Source organism: Macrobrachium rosenbergii, chromosome 13 (genome assembly GCF_040412425.1).
Source record: "Macrobrachium rosenbergii isolate ZJJX-2024 chromosome 13, ASM4041242v1, whole genome shotgun sequence".
Taxonomy (NCBI): Eukaryota; Metazoa; Arthropoda; class Malacostraca; order Decapoda; family Palaemonidae; genus Macrobrachium; species Macrobrachium rosenbergii.
The window spans coordinates 36,474,881-36,490,021 of NC_089753.1; the positions used below are offsets into that span (position 1 = coordinate 36,474,881).

Sequence of the window (15,141 nt, forward strand, 5' to 3'; positions counted from 1 at the left end):
TTCGGCCGGAACATCCAAACGGCCGAGGTGGGTGTATATAATACTTTGATCCCCAAGGGGCTAATACTAAACACGGCGTCCCAAGGAGCTTCCGCCATGTCAGACGGCCTAAACTTCATAGGGCCTGAAGTTGTGACGACCTAACAGGTTCACAGCCGAAAATAATACGGCCTAATCGTCCTGAACTCTTTTTGCGTTGATGTTTCGTCTGCTCAATCACCCAGTGACTGGTACTGAGATATATAACTTACACGAAAGTGGCTGGGGAGCAAGGTACGAGTAAAATGTGCATTGGAAAGGGGCAAAGAATCTGGTAAAAGTGGGTAGATCACACGAGAAGTGTGCTTCCCAACCACTGGTTTTTCAACCTTCCCAATATCGTATATGGTAAAAGCTATATAACTTATGCTTGGCCTCTGGCCTAAATTCTATATTCAGTTCAATTCTGTTCAAATTATAAATGAACAGCCTGTCTCACACGATATGACGGCCATATTGGCGAAAAACAACTCTTGAGAATTCTTCTAATCATTCATGGTGTGCATCCCACGTAGCTTGTTATAAAGTGAATGCTTACTTGCCTTTACAGACACGGTTGCCCTATTTTAAGAGTTTGCTTTTCCGTTTTCGAATATATTTCATGCTCTGCTGAGAGATACTTCAATGTTCAGACATTTCAAAGCAAGGTTTAAAATATATTGAACCAGATGCATAGTAGAGTATCCATTGTTGTGATAGCCGTGATTTGCTAATTCTGGTATGGCCCGATAATAGTTTTAGTTAACTTTTCGAAGTAATGCATGAACGTATTATTTCATTCACAAAACATTCGTCTCCAAAAAACACACAATGCTCTTTAGTAACAATGTGTAATATTTTTTAGTTTTTTGAAAAGAAAACCGCGCTTTTTCTGCCCGGCCTCAGATCTTAAAAACTACTGAGGCTAGAGGGCTGCAAATTGGTATGTTGATTTTCCACCCTCTGATCATCAAACATACCAAGTTGCAGCCCTCTAGCCTCAGTAGTTTTTATTTTATTTAAAGTTAGCCGTAATCGTGGGTCTGGCAACGATATAGGATAGGCCACCACCTGGCCGTGATTAAAGTTTTATGGGCAGTGGCTCATACAGCATTATACCGAGACCACCAAAAGATAGATCTTTTTTCGGTGGCCTTGATTGTACGACATACAGGAAACTCGATTCTTCGGCGCATTTTGTACTTGTTTTTTCTTTGAAGATGCTGTGCTAGCTTTGAAGATAATAATGCAGAAATTGCGAGCTGTTGATGTCTGATTCAAACAAAAAGTGGTGTGGTGTTGCAGTTTACTTCGAAGTGATTGCAAATCGTGATCACTGTATGCGATTAGCTGTACCCATATTTAGTTAGAAAATATGGAGTTATAATGTTTACAAAAGTCGTTTTCTTTAGGAAGTATGGAGTTATATATAATAGGTTTACAAAAGTCGTTTTCTTTAGAAAATATGCGGTTGTAATAGGTTTACAAAAGTGTTTTCTTTAGGAAATGTGCCGTTATAATAGGTTGACAAAAGTCGTTTTCTTTAGAAAATATGCAGTTATGATAGGTTTACAAAAGTCGTTTTCTGTAGAAAATATGGAGTTCTAATATGTTTACAAAAGTCGTTTTCTGTAGAAAATATGGAGTTCTAATATGTTTACAAAAGCCGTTTTCTTTAGAAAATATGGAGTTATGATAGGTTTACAAAAGCCGTTTTCTCTAGAAAATGTGGAGTTATAATAGGTATACAAAAGCCGTTTTCTTTAGAAAATATGGAGTTATAATAGGTATACAAAAGCCGTTTTCTTTAGAAAATATGGAGTTATAGGTTTACAAAAGTCGTTTTTTAGAAAATATGGAGTTATAAAAGGTTTACAAAAGTCGTTTTTAGAAAATATGGAGTTATAAAAGGTTTACAAAAGTTTTATTTAGAAAATATGGAGTTACAATAGGTTTACAAAAGTCGTTTTCTTTGGAAAATGTGGAGTTATAATTGGTTTAGAAAAGCCCTTTTCTTTAGAAAATGTGGAGTTATAATAGGTTTACAAAAGTCGTTTTCTTTAGAAAATATGGAGTTATAATAGGTTTACAAAAGTCGTTTTCTTTAGAAAATATGGAGTTATAATAGGTTTAGAAAAGTCGTTTTCTTTAGAAAATATGAAGTTATAATAAGCTTACAAAAGTCGTTTTCTTTTATCAGAATCGCCCTTGGAGAACACGTAGATGCAAAGGTTTCGACTTGTTGTTGTTGTTCAGTACAAGTTCGAGAAGTAAATTGGTCGGATAGTGATAAGAGCCCTGTCTCCTCGATTGTCTGCCAGCCTCAAGTGTCGTCCAGATAAAACTTTATCGTATAGTCTTTACTTATTAGTACTGGACTTTTTTTATGTGTAAAAAAGAAACTTAATCAGTCCATTGACGGTTCACTACCGGCTTCAGGCAGTATGTCTGTCAAAAGTCGATGAGTAATATTTTTTAGTATTTTCTTTTTGCGCGTTGAATAACACCTTTCGATAGACAGTGTGTTGGATAATTACTTTGACCCCCCCCTTTATAAAAAAAAAAGAGCAAAGGTTTCCTTGTATGATTTGCTCATAACTCGAGGAATATTTTAAAACTGAGAAAGGAATAGTCTTGAAATGTAAATCTGTAGAGCTATATATAGGCTGTTATTCTTTTATATGTTATTGTCATCTAAACAATAAGCATTTTTCGCGCAGGAGTCATATCTAACTAGGCCATAGGTATATATGGTTTATAAAGTGCCAAGGGATGGCCAAACACCATTTTTTTTTTTTTTAACTTTTATTGAGAAAATTTACATAGTTTTCTTTTATACAAATATATTTTTATATATACATATACTATTTTACGTTAGCTATCAGAGTGTAGTTAATAAATTGTAATTTACATCTACGTACATAAGTCAATCAGATAAAACTGACTCTATAACCAGCTGATAATGCAATAAAAAACTTATTGCAATGTGCATATGATGTAACATTTTAATTCAGTAAGGATTTTATTAATTACACAAATGTCACTCCCATTTCTCGAGATGACCATATTCTGAAGTAAAAAATAAATGACTTTTCTCCTCAGGTGCTTCTAAACAATATAAATCTTTTTTTGAACATTCTACTTTTTGTAAATAAAATCACACTTACCATTTGCTGTAGGGCGATCCACCACACTACCCTTGAGTATGGAAGTTCAAACCAGATTTTAAATGATCTGGTTGGTAAATAACTGTCAGTGTTCCTACAGTTTTTATTAGAACGTTTCAGAAGAAGAGCAAATTGGATAGTGCGAACGTAATGCCAGCATCATGATAGTTTTATTCCATTTTAATTTTTCGGAGTGACTCACAGAGTCACTAGAGTTCGATCCACAGTGTCCTGACAGGGTAGTAGTAGGCTGTGCTGAAAAAATACCTGGTGGTTAGTCAACTGTAGTGGTTTGTAGTTAGGGTAGAGAAGCCCAGGAGCTTAGCTACCTCATCCTGAAGAGTCTGAGAGAACAGGAATGTTACCACCCTCTATGTGACATCCTTAAGAGACATCCAAGTTTGTATAATTCAGTTATGAAATGTTATTTCCTTCCAATATTCTCAGTGAATTAAACTGTTTGGAGAGGAACCTTCGTAATGGATTTTGCGCCATTTGGTTCAATACTCATGTGTTGCATCCTGCGTTTTTCATTAACTCGTCCTGCAGTTTTCATTAACTCATCCTGTATTTTTCATTAACTCATCCTGCCTTTTTTATTAATTCATCTTGCATTTTTCATTAACTCTTCCTGTATTTTTCATTAACGCATCCTGCATTTTTCGTTAACTCATCCTGTATTTTTTATTGACTCATCCTGCATTTTTTATGAACTTATCTTGCATTTTTCATTAACTCATCCTGCATTTTTCATGAACTCGTCCTGCTTTTTTTTTATTAACTCATCCTGCAGTTTTCATGAACTCATCAATTCATCTTGCATTTTTCATTAACTCATCCTGTATTTTTTATTAACTCATCCTGCGTTTTTCCATAACTCATCCTGCATTTTTCATTAACTCATCCTGTATTTTTTATTGACTCATCCTCCATTTTTTATGAACTCATCTTGCATTTTTCATTAACTCGTCCTGCTTTTTTCATGAACTCATCCTGCAGTTTTCATGAACTCATCCTGCAGTTTTCATGAACTCGTCCTGCAGTTTTCATGAACTCGTCCTGCAGTTTTCATGAACTCAGCCTGCAGTTTTCATGAACTCGTCCTGCAGTTTTCATGAACTCAGCCTGCAGTTTTCATGAACTCAGCCTGCAGTTTTCATGAACTCGTCCTGCAGTTTTCATTAACTCAGCATGCAGTTTTCTTGAATCCGTCCTGCAGTGTTTTCATGAACTCGTCCTGCAGTTTTCATGAACTCATCCTGCAGTTTTCATGAACTCGTCCTGCAGTTTTCATGAACTCGTCCTGCAGCTTTCATTAACTCAGCCTGCAGTTTTCATTAACTCAGCCTGCAGTTTTCATGAACTCGTCATGCAGTTTTCATTTACTCGTCCTGCAGTTTTCATTAACTCGTCCTGCAGTTTTCATGAACTCATCCTGCATTTTTCATTAACTCGTCCTGCATTTTTCATTAACTCATCCTGCATTTTTCATTAACTCGTCCTGCATTTTTCATTAACTCATCCTGCATTTTTCATTAACTCGTCCTGCATTTTTCATTAACTCATCCTGCATTTTTCATTAATTCGTCCTGCATTTTTCATTAACCCTTGAAACTTAAGTGACTGGCTACAACTTGTATTTGTTTTAGATGTGTAATTGATGGCATTGGTCAGTTCATAATTTTTAAGTACCCGCATGTCGCCTTAGCTCATTACTTCATACTTGTGTTCGTTGAGATATTTCAAAATAGGGAAGTGGTTTTAGTTGCCTTACATTTTTTTTATTAAGAAATGCGTAGCAACAATTGAACAGTAAGCATACAAAAAGAAAAACGAATGGAAAAAAAAATGGCCTTGGATTGCATTAAGTTATATGAAATTCGGAAAATTATTTCAGCTACATCCTCATTTGTTAAACGTCCCGAGAAAGATTTTCCCTGAAAACAGCAGCCTGTGGGAAGGAAAATAAGACTACATAAACCGACAAATACAGGAATCTGTGATCTGATGAGTGCTTGATTCCCTTAGATGTTTAATTAAGAGTGTATTCTTTATCGCCGGGGGGGAGGGGAGCTTTTATTGGTCGTTGTTTTTCGTGTCTGGTTCCCCGTTTTGCTCCCGAAAATAGTAAAGTACTTCAGTGGTGGTTCTGATCAAATTTGATTATAGCAGTGATAGCAGAGCCGGCAAGTTGTTTATCGTACTGCTTTATCGCTCCCTGGATACTTCGTATCCGCAGTTTGAACTGCACGTAGACGCTCTCTCTCTCTCTCTCTCTCTCTCTCTCTCTCTCTCTCTCTCTCTCTCTCTCTCTCTCTCCCCCCAGGGTCCCTCCCACATGAAGAAGAAAGATTATGTTCTGACCGATTGGCTTTTGAACTTTTTGTCGTGGTCACGCCAGATATGATTATACTAGCTCCTTGTGGCAGCGGAGAACTTTCCCATAGGCGAATCGAAGGCGATTTGCTTCAGTCCATTTTGCAGACGGTAGAGTCTCCAGGATATAATTAACTATTTATTTTGTGGGGGATTGTATGAAGAATCTCCAAGATATAATTATTTATTTTGTGGGGTATTGTATGAAGAATCTCCAGGATATAATTAACTTTATTTTGTGGGGGATTGTATGAAGAATCTCCAGGATATAATTAACTATTTATTTTGTGGGGGATTGTATGAAGAATCTCCAGGATATAATTAACTATTTATTTTGTGGGGATTGTATGAAGAATCTCCAAGATATAATTATTTATTTTGTGGGGGATTGTGTGAATAATCTCCAAGATATAATTAAGTATTTATTTTGTGGGGGATTGTATCAAGAATCTCCAGGATATAATTAACTATTTATTTTGGGGGAATTGCATCAAGTGTCTCCAAGATATAATTCACTAGTTAAATTATTTTTGGGGGGTTTGTATGAAGAATCAGCAAGATATAATTAACTATTTCATTTTGTGGGTCATTGTTGTAACAAGAATCTCCAAGATATAATTAACTATTAAATTCATTTCACACCTAAACTCCTTCACAGATCGTTCGTAGAGGTATTTTTATGTTTTGTTATTAAATTTCCAATACTGGTGCACAGGGTTTGGATTTGTAAGTCTCACTGAAATGTGTTGACATTTGCATTGTTCCGGTTGTAGCAGCGAATACAATGTATGATGATAGGGGAATATCAAAATGAGAATGAAATGTGTGTATAACTTCGAAAAGCAGTTTTAATTAGAGATAGGTGGACTGCGGAATCCCACTGGGTAAACATTACAGCTCGGTGTTGTACATAATTAATACAGTGGTATTGACATGACTCGCGTCTAGTTATACGTCTTTGTCGCGTATTTCCGAAGTGACGTCTTTTGATAATATGTAGAAAACGTATGCCTCGAATGGGGGGTTAGTGCCGTCAGTGCGCCTCACGGGGTGCACTGTAGGTATTACTAAAGGTTCTTTGCAGCGTCCCTTCGGCCCCTAGATGCAACCCCTTTCATTCCTTTTACTGAACCTCCTTTCATATTATCTTTCTTCCTCCATCTTGCTATCCATCTTCTCTTAACGATTATTTCATTGTGCAACGGCAAGGTGAATTTCCTCCTGTTACATCTTTCAAACCTTTCTACTCTCAATTTCCTTTCCAGCGCTGAAGGACCTCGTAGGTCCCAGTTCTTAGCCTTTGGCCTAAACTCTATGTTCCAATACCAATTCCAATTCCAGTTCCGAGAAAAGTCTGAAAATATATATGAGATGAAACTATAATTTTGAAACAGTCACGACACACGTAAAGAATAATGGCTGTATGAGAACATGTGCGTATGTGCAGTTTTTAATTTCGTTTTAGTTCGTTCACCATCGTACTGAATGACCTATTGGGTCCCAGTGCTTGGCCTCCGGCCTAGACCTGGCATTTTATTCTAATCCTTCGGGCCAGCCCTACAAGAGCTGAAAGTCAGCTCAGTGGTCTGGTTAAACTACTTTAATACTACTACTACGAACTAACGGATCTCTTTTTGGGTCCACAACACCCTTTCCTAAAAGGAGGTGAAATGAATTAAAAAAAGTTTCTCTGTTATTTTGTGGTCAAACAAACCCAGAGAATAGATGTAAATGGAGAATAGATGTATATGCAGTATTCGTTTTTCATGTAGATGTATCAGGAATTTTTTCATGCATCTGCGCAAGGTTGATGGTTCCAATGTGCTGAATGGCCAGTTTGACTATCAGGTCTGCAGATATATATATATATATATATATATATATATATATATATATATATATATATATATATATATATATATATATATATATATATATATATATATATATGTAATATATACATATATGTATATATATAAATACATATATGTATATTTATATAATATATATATATATATATATATATATATATATATATATATATATATATATATATATATATATATATATATATATATATATATATATATATATATATACACACACACACGTGTATATGTGTGTGCGCGCGCGTGTATCAGGAAACAGTCGGTTTAATCCACATAAGAGTGCGTTAAAAAGCGATTAAAAACCGAAGATTGATTACACAGCTAATTTTCGTCAACTTGCGTCGCAAGGACCTTACAGATAAGATCAGTGCCCTTGAAAGGGGACAAGATTTATGGACCCTTTTGAAATATATTTTTTAATTCTTTTTATGAGATGGGGTAGTTAGGGTTGGGTTGGGGCACTTTTGGGCTACTCGGCATCTTTTCAAAGTGACTATCCTTAATAGCAAATAGCTTAATATGCGATTTAGGATGCCTTAAGAATACTGCCAATCATATGACGCATGATATTATTAGTACAAAATAGTTCAACTAGACACTTGAACTACATTTCTTGGCTTCCCAGTAATATATAAAAAAAAACTGGAAATCTCGCTAGGAAGAAGCCAAAGGATTCAGGGTATTTTAGCCTATATGTGAAGTTATCAGGGAATTTTTATCAAGGAATCTGTGGATGAACCCAAAAAACGTCTGGAAGCTGCAAGTTCTAAAGTGCCTGGTTGTGATATTACGCTTATGCCCCTTGCACCATTGTCTTGGTGTTTCCGGCTTGTATGTTTATTTGTTGTTCGTGTCCTCATTCGTTATTTTCTTCTGCTGGTGAATAAAAGCTGATATATATATATATATATATATATATATATATATATATATATATATATATATATATATATATATATATATATATAATGTATATATATATACATATATATATATATATATATTGTATATATGTATATATATATATATATGAGTGTGTGTGTATATGTATATATATATATATATATATATATATATATATATATATATATATATATATATATATATATATATATATATAATGTGTTTTGAAAGAAGAAATAGGAAAGACTATTAAGGCAAACATGCTGATGAGGATGACAAAGCCACATATTCATGGACTGGCATTGGTGTTTGGGAGTCCACCGAATCATGATGGAATATCCAAGGATGAAAAGAAAAAGAGGAGAATACTTGGCAGGGGTAGGACTGGGTTAATAGTAAATCAGGAGAAAGAAGACCTCGTTGGGAAAAACTTTTTACTGTAAGGTCATGAATAACAGACATGATGGAGATAATTTGACTGCTATACTAGGAGTTTTACGAAAACTTGAAAGGCTTATCATTGACGTCACAGTTTTTGAAGTGGAATTAAGAAACTTATGAGATGGAAAACACCAGGTTATAATGGAATCACTGCAGAGATTTCGTTTGTCTAAAACTGAAAAGAAGCCTCTCATACTGACTATACTGAGGAAACAGTGCCTGATGAGTGGGAAGTGAAATTCTTGACTAAGGTCCCAACGAAAGGTGGAGAGGCATTGCACTTATGTCAGTGGCAATTAAAATGTTCAGTATATTTATTCTTAGTAGGCTCGAGACAGAAATTGATGGAAAAAAAATAGTACAGATGAACAACCTGGTTTTTAGAAAAGGCAGTAGTGGCACAGATCAAATATTTTTGTTACAGTAAGAGCTGGTATCTGACAGCATCATCAGACCACTATTCGGAAACATCTGGCGTCACTATGGCATGCCTGTTATATGGAAAACTAATTGATGTTATCCATTAAAGAATTGGATGCGAATTTAAAGTTGATGGGGTATTGTCAAGTGAATTTGCTGTATACAGTGGGGTGCTACAAGGGAATGTTATTTCACCTTTGCTGTTTTCCTTTCTCAAAGATTGTATAACAAAAAGAAAAGCTTTCTGGGAGGGAAGGGCGGTTCAAACTAGAGTGGAGATGGAATGCTGAAAAATTTGACTATGCAGGTGATGCAGTTTTAATCAGCAAACCCTACAAGGGGTACAAAGCTTGCTTAAAATATGCAGAGATGGAACTCTAGTCTCAGGAAAAAGAAAAGTCATAAGGAGAGAGTATTAAAGTGTGAAATAACAAGATAGAGAAAGGATTAATGAGTTTGAATCTTTCAACGATATCCAGTACAGGTTCTCTTGAGTTAGAATTTAATGAAAGACTATAACAGTAAAATCAAACAAACAAATAAAGTTTTGGAAATCAAATAGACTGAAACTGTATAGGAAAATAGACTGAAATTTTATAGAAAAATATGCTGTATGGACAACATGAATAATGTTATGACAATAAAACTGTCTAAAAAAAAGTGTGTCAATTTGTAAGTTAATATTTAAGATGATGATTAGGAGTCATATGGTAGCAGAGAGTGAGAAATGATACTGTGACAAAAATTACGGACGTTCCTTATATACTAGATGAGATAATGGTGAAAGGAAGATGGAGATGGTTTGGACTAAATGTACGTAAAACCCATTATAATTATATAAAAAGATGTTACCTTTTATTAATTTGAAACGTTTCTTAGTATTCAATACCGGCGTGCCTTTGTCTGTAAAAATGTCTATCCGTCGAAAAAGTCGGGTCCCTTGACAACAAGTGATTGCCGGGTAAATTAGATCTGTTTTGTCCGGTAAAAATGAGTATCACTCTGAAGTGAAGTGGCACTTACGTTCTGGAGTGATTAGCTCCTTCGTGAACCTCTCTCTCTCTCTCTCTCTCTCTCTCTCTCTCTCTCTCTCTCTCTCTCTCTCTCTCCTTTGCCAAGACGATTCTCCTTTATGCTTGAAATTATTTTTCTCATGTTTGAAAAATGATGTTTCCCTGCGGCCCCGTTCCTGTGCATTGCCTCTGTAACGTGAAATGGGAGCCAGTTTTTCTTCGTTGTGTTCGTTTTGTCAGATATTTTAGTTTTCTGTAAAAGAAAACTATTGTGCCGGCTTTGTCTGTCCGTCTGCGCTTTATTCTGTCCGCACTTTTTTCTGTCCGTACTTTTTCTGTCCGCCCTCAGATCTTAAAAACTGCCGAGACTAGAGGGCTGCAAATTGGTATGTTGATCATCCACCCTCCAATCTTTAAGCATACCAAATTGCAGCCCTCTAGCCTCAGTAGTGTTTATTTTATTTAAGATTAAAGTTAGCTATAATCATGCATCTGGCAACGATATAGGCAAGACCACCACCGGGCCGTGTTTAAAGATTCGTAGGCCGCGGCTCATACAGCATTAAACCGAGACCACCGCAAGATAGTTCTATTTTCGGGGGCCTTGATTATACACTGTACAGAACACTTCGGCGCTTTTTTAACTTTTCATCTTTGCCATTACTTTTTCTCTAGGTTTTAGTGCAATACACTTTTGCATCCTTAGCTATTGAGCCACATCTCACCGAGGACCTATTGTAACTGACCACTGGAACGAATTTAGTTGTTGAACTCTACAGAAGCCCATTTAGCCTGCTTCATTTCTACGACACTGGAAATTGGGTTGGTAGGTGCATGGGACGTTCGTAATTTCTTTGAGGCCCGACTGTGAGGTCCACTCTCAGCTCATGCTCGTACTTTGTCACAAATTTTGCAAACACAGTGTCACGTATTATTAATTCTTAACAATTATGAAGAAATTCTGGGCTCTTATAATTCATCATCAGGTAATAACTTTGGTACTATTTTTCATACGTTTACATTTAGGGGCAAGGCTTTGTGGATAATAGCTAAAGCCAGCTAGATCTTTTGGAGGTAAGTTGAAATCGGACTCTGGAAATGATCATTCTCATAGATTTGACAGGAACTGACACTAGGGGAGAAGCCCGCTGAAGTGGATAATTGCTAGCAGGAGATTGTTTCAAGATTTGTTTTTCATGTATGACTTCAGTGTATTCGTAACAGTTGTTGATGGCACTTTCGAGTAACCTCTTATCCGGGTACCTATATTTCTTTACACACTAGGAAAAGGTGTCACCGAAGAGAATGTTTTAATCGATGGAAGTGGGGCATTTTTTACGTACTGCATAATTGTAATCAGTATAAGCAATGTTTTTCCAAAAAACAAATGATAGATTTAAGTATGATTGATTGCCTTGACACACAAGATTAGCCAATTTTTTTTTGGCGGTGGTACCGACGTTGACTCTCGAAGGTTCTTCAATTTTTATGACATTGCCATTTCAGTTTATAATTTTGTTAAATATTTTCTTGTTTCCTGTTATTCGCTTCTTTCAATTTTCCTGTAGTCGCATATGGGCGTTCTGTTTTATACTAGCTTGCCGTGCAGTTTAATACATTTCACACCCGCTCAGGGATCGAACCCAGGACTCTCAAATGAAAGGCAAGGGTGTTACCAACTGACTAATACAAGTCATAAAAGAACTTGGAAGTTAAGTACTTAAACGGTACCTGAGACTTGACCAAACTTCCCAAGTCATTAGTAACATAATTCCATTCGAATTACTCCATTTTAGTAAATATATACTTTTTTATATGTATATATACTATATATGCATATTATATATATATATATATATATATATAATATATATATATATATATGTATATATATATATATATAATATATATATATATATATATGTATATATATATATATATATATTTAAATTTGTGTATATAGTGAACACCATATTCTTTGGAAGCTTGAATTTCAAGTCAGTGGCCCCTTTGGGCTTGTTCCATATGATTCTGAATAATAGTATATATATACAGTATATATATATATATATATAGGCTATGTATAATATATATATATATATATGTATGTATATTATATATATATATATATATATATATATATATATATATGTATATATATATATATATATATTTGTTTTGATCAGAATCCTAAAAACACCTTTGTCTGTGGTCTCCTTAGCAGTGTGAGTGCGGTATTTTCACTTCAAACAATTAGATCTTAGGTCTAAGTCAAATATCTCACGACATCATGTCTTGATTTTTCATTTCTACGCCAGATGTCATTAGCCCCCAGTGTCTGGGTCGTGACCCTAAACTTCATGTATCCATCAAGATGATAATAGAGTAATAGTAACAGCTGTTGCTTTTCCTCATTAGACAGCATTCTAAAGGCATGTTATAGCATACGGACAGTCTTTTTTGGCCGTAGTAATTAGAAGCAACCCCCCCCCCTCTGAGGGGTAGTGCTCTAAGTGCATCTCATGCGGTGCACTGTAGGCATTACTTAAGGTTCTTTCCAGCGTGCCTTCGGCCCCTAGTTGCAACCCCTTTCGTTCCTTTTACTCTACTTCCTTTCATATTCCCTCTCTTCCATCTTACTTTCCACCCTCTCCTAACAATTGATTCATAATGCAACTGCGAGGTTTTCCTCTTGTTACACCTTTCAAACATTTACTGTCAGTTTCCGGTTCAGCGCTGAATGACCACATAGGTCCCAGTGCTTGGCCTTTGGCCTAAATACTAGATTCAGTTCAATTCAGTTACAAGCACCTTGGCAACACAACAACGTTCCCCACAGTCGCCCAGTGTTGTAGATAACGACGCCTCCTTGATCTGCGATGAAGTGCCCTTATCTTCTGAAGTGCCTTAGGGTACAGTGCCGTCCCGTGCCTCCCCCTGAAGGTGGGTGTGAGTAGAATCATGTTGTTCATAGGCCCGGTGGGGAGGTGTGCGTCTGGAAGGCGCACATGTGTTTGCTTCTGTGGTCAACCCCCAGATTGGGTGGCGAGACAGTGCTAGGCCACGTACGCAGTCGTGATTGGTCAGCGCGATGGACTATGGTTAGCCGGTTTAGGTATGCACTTCACATCTCGAGGGCTGGTGAAGAAAGCGTGAAGCCATACCGGAATATGGAAAGCCTACAGAAATATGACCACTGTTTAGTTGTTCTTGTTTCTGAAATGCCTGTCCAGAGGCTTTGATTTCTATATACCACCTTTCTTGATGTGACTCATTGCCTTTTATGCAAGTCTGTTTGTTATTTCAGTAAGTTTTTTTTGACATGGTAAGAAATTTTTACTTACGCGAAGGGAAATTTTTACTTACATGGTAGGAAATTTTTACTTACATGGTGGGATTTTTTTACTTACATTGTAGGAAATTTTTATATACATGGTGGGAAATTTTTACTTACATGGCAGAAAATTTTTACTTACATGGTAGGAAATTTTTACTTACATGTTGGGAAATTTTTACTTACATGGTAGGAAATTTTTACTTACATGGGAAATTTTTACTTACATGGTAGGAAATTTTTACTTAAATGGTGGGAAATTTTTACTTACATGGTAGGAAATTTTTACTTACATGGTGGGAAATTTTTTACTTACATGGTGGGAAATTTTTAGTTACATGGTATGAAATTTTTACTTACAGTGTCGGAAATTTCACATTAATATGAAATTCATTTAGATTCACTGATGAAGAAATGAACGCTGGAGAAAGTGAACGCCCAAAGACAGATCGTATTTAGAGATGGAATTGTATAGGAAAGGAGGATTGAAGATTGGGTGATTCAGTGGGAAGTGTGTGAACTCTTAGGTAGGTGAGGGTTTGGGAGGGTAGGGGAGACAGCAGCGCCGGGTTCCAGCGCGCGTAGTGTGCACCAACAAGCTCGTATAGTATATCTAGAGAAAAAGTAATGCACAAAATTCTTAGGCTTACCTTCTTAGTTGTACCTTCCATCTAGTGTTATTGGTAGATTAACTCGGGGTTGATAGGCTTTACTGTTAATGCATATGTAAAGTTGTAAGTAATGAAAGGCTGTTTTCATGGCTATTAATTTCCACAAATTTTATTATATTCTTTAGTTTCCGCAGGTTATATATTTTTTAATTTTTTTGTTACATGATATTGTTTTCTTTTATTTGGCCCTCATTTTTGCTTGCATTATATTTAAATTAGCTTGGGACATAAAACTGTCTCAACCAGGAATGCAGTTGTAATATAGATGGTCACTGTATCCACAACTCCTGCTGTCAAGAGTAATTGGCTGAAGGGTGGTAATTTCTTGCTGCCTTTAGACTTGGGTATGACGTTCGTCCGGAAATTGTTATAAAAGCGGATGTGGTATCGAAAATTTTTTTGTAAATACTAAATTCGATTTTTGGTTAGTTCTGCTCGTCCTTCATCTGGTCTAGAAAATTTTTCATTAAAAAACTCGTGCATGTATTTATGTATGTATGTATGTATGCATGCATGCATGCATATATATTCTGGAATACATTTCCTTGGCATGGAACCCGTCATGTACAGAATGATGTAAACTGATTTGCAGGGGATGAATAAATGCAAACGGGATGAATAAATACAAGTACGTCATGAATAAATACAAACAGGGGTGAATAAATACAAACAGGGGTGAATAAATACAAGTACGTCATGAATAAATACAAACTGGGTGAATAAATACAAACAGGTGGTGAATAAATGCAAACGGGATGAATAAATACAAGCACGTCATGAATAAATACAAACAGGGGTGAATAAATACAAACAGGGGATGAATAAATACAAGTACGTCATGAATAAATACAAACAGGGGGTGAATAAATGCAAACAGGGGATGAATAAATACTAGCACGTCATGAATAA

The 15,141-nt window shown here is 35.9% G+C and overlaps 1 long non-coding RNA gene across 1 annotated transcript in view; it reads left to right on the forward strand.

Annotated features, from left to right (window-relative positions):
- The window catches only part of LOC136844584 (uncharacterized), a 303,347-nt gene that overhangs the window by 13,152 nt on the left and 275,054 nt on the right, over positions 1 to 15,141 (forward strand). The gene's annotated exons all lie outside the window — the stretch shown is intronic.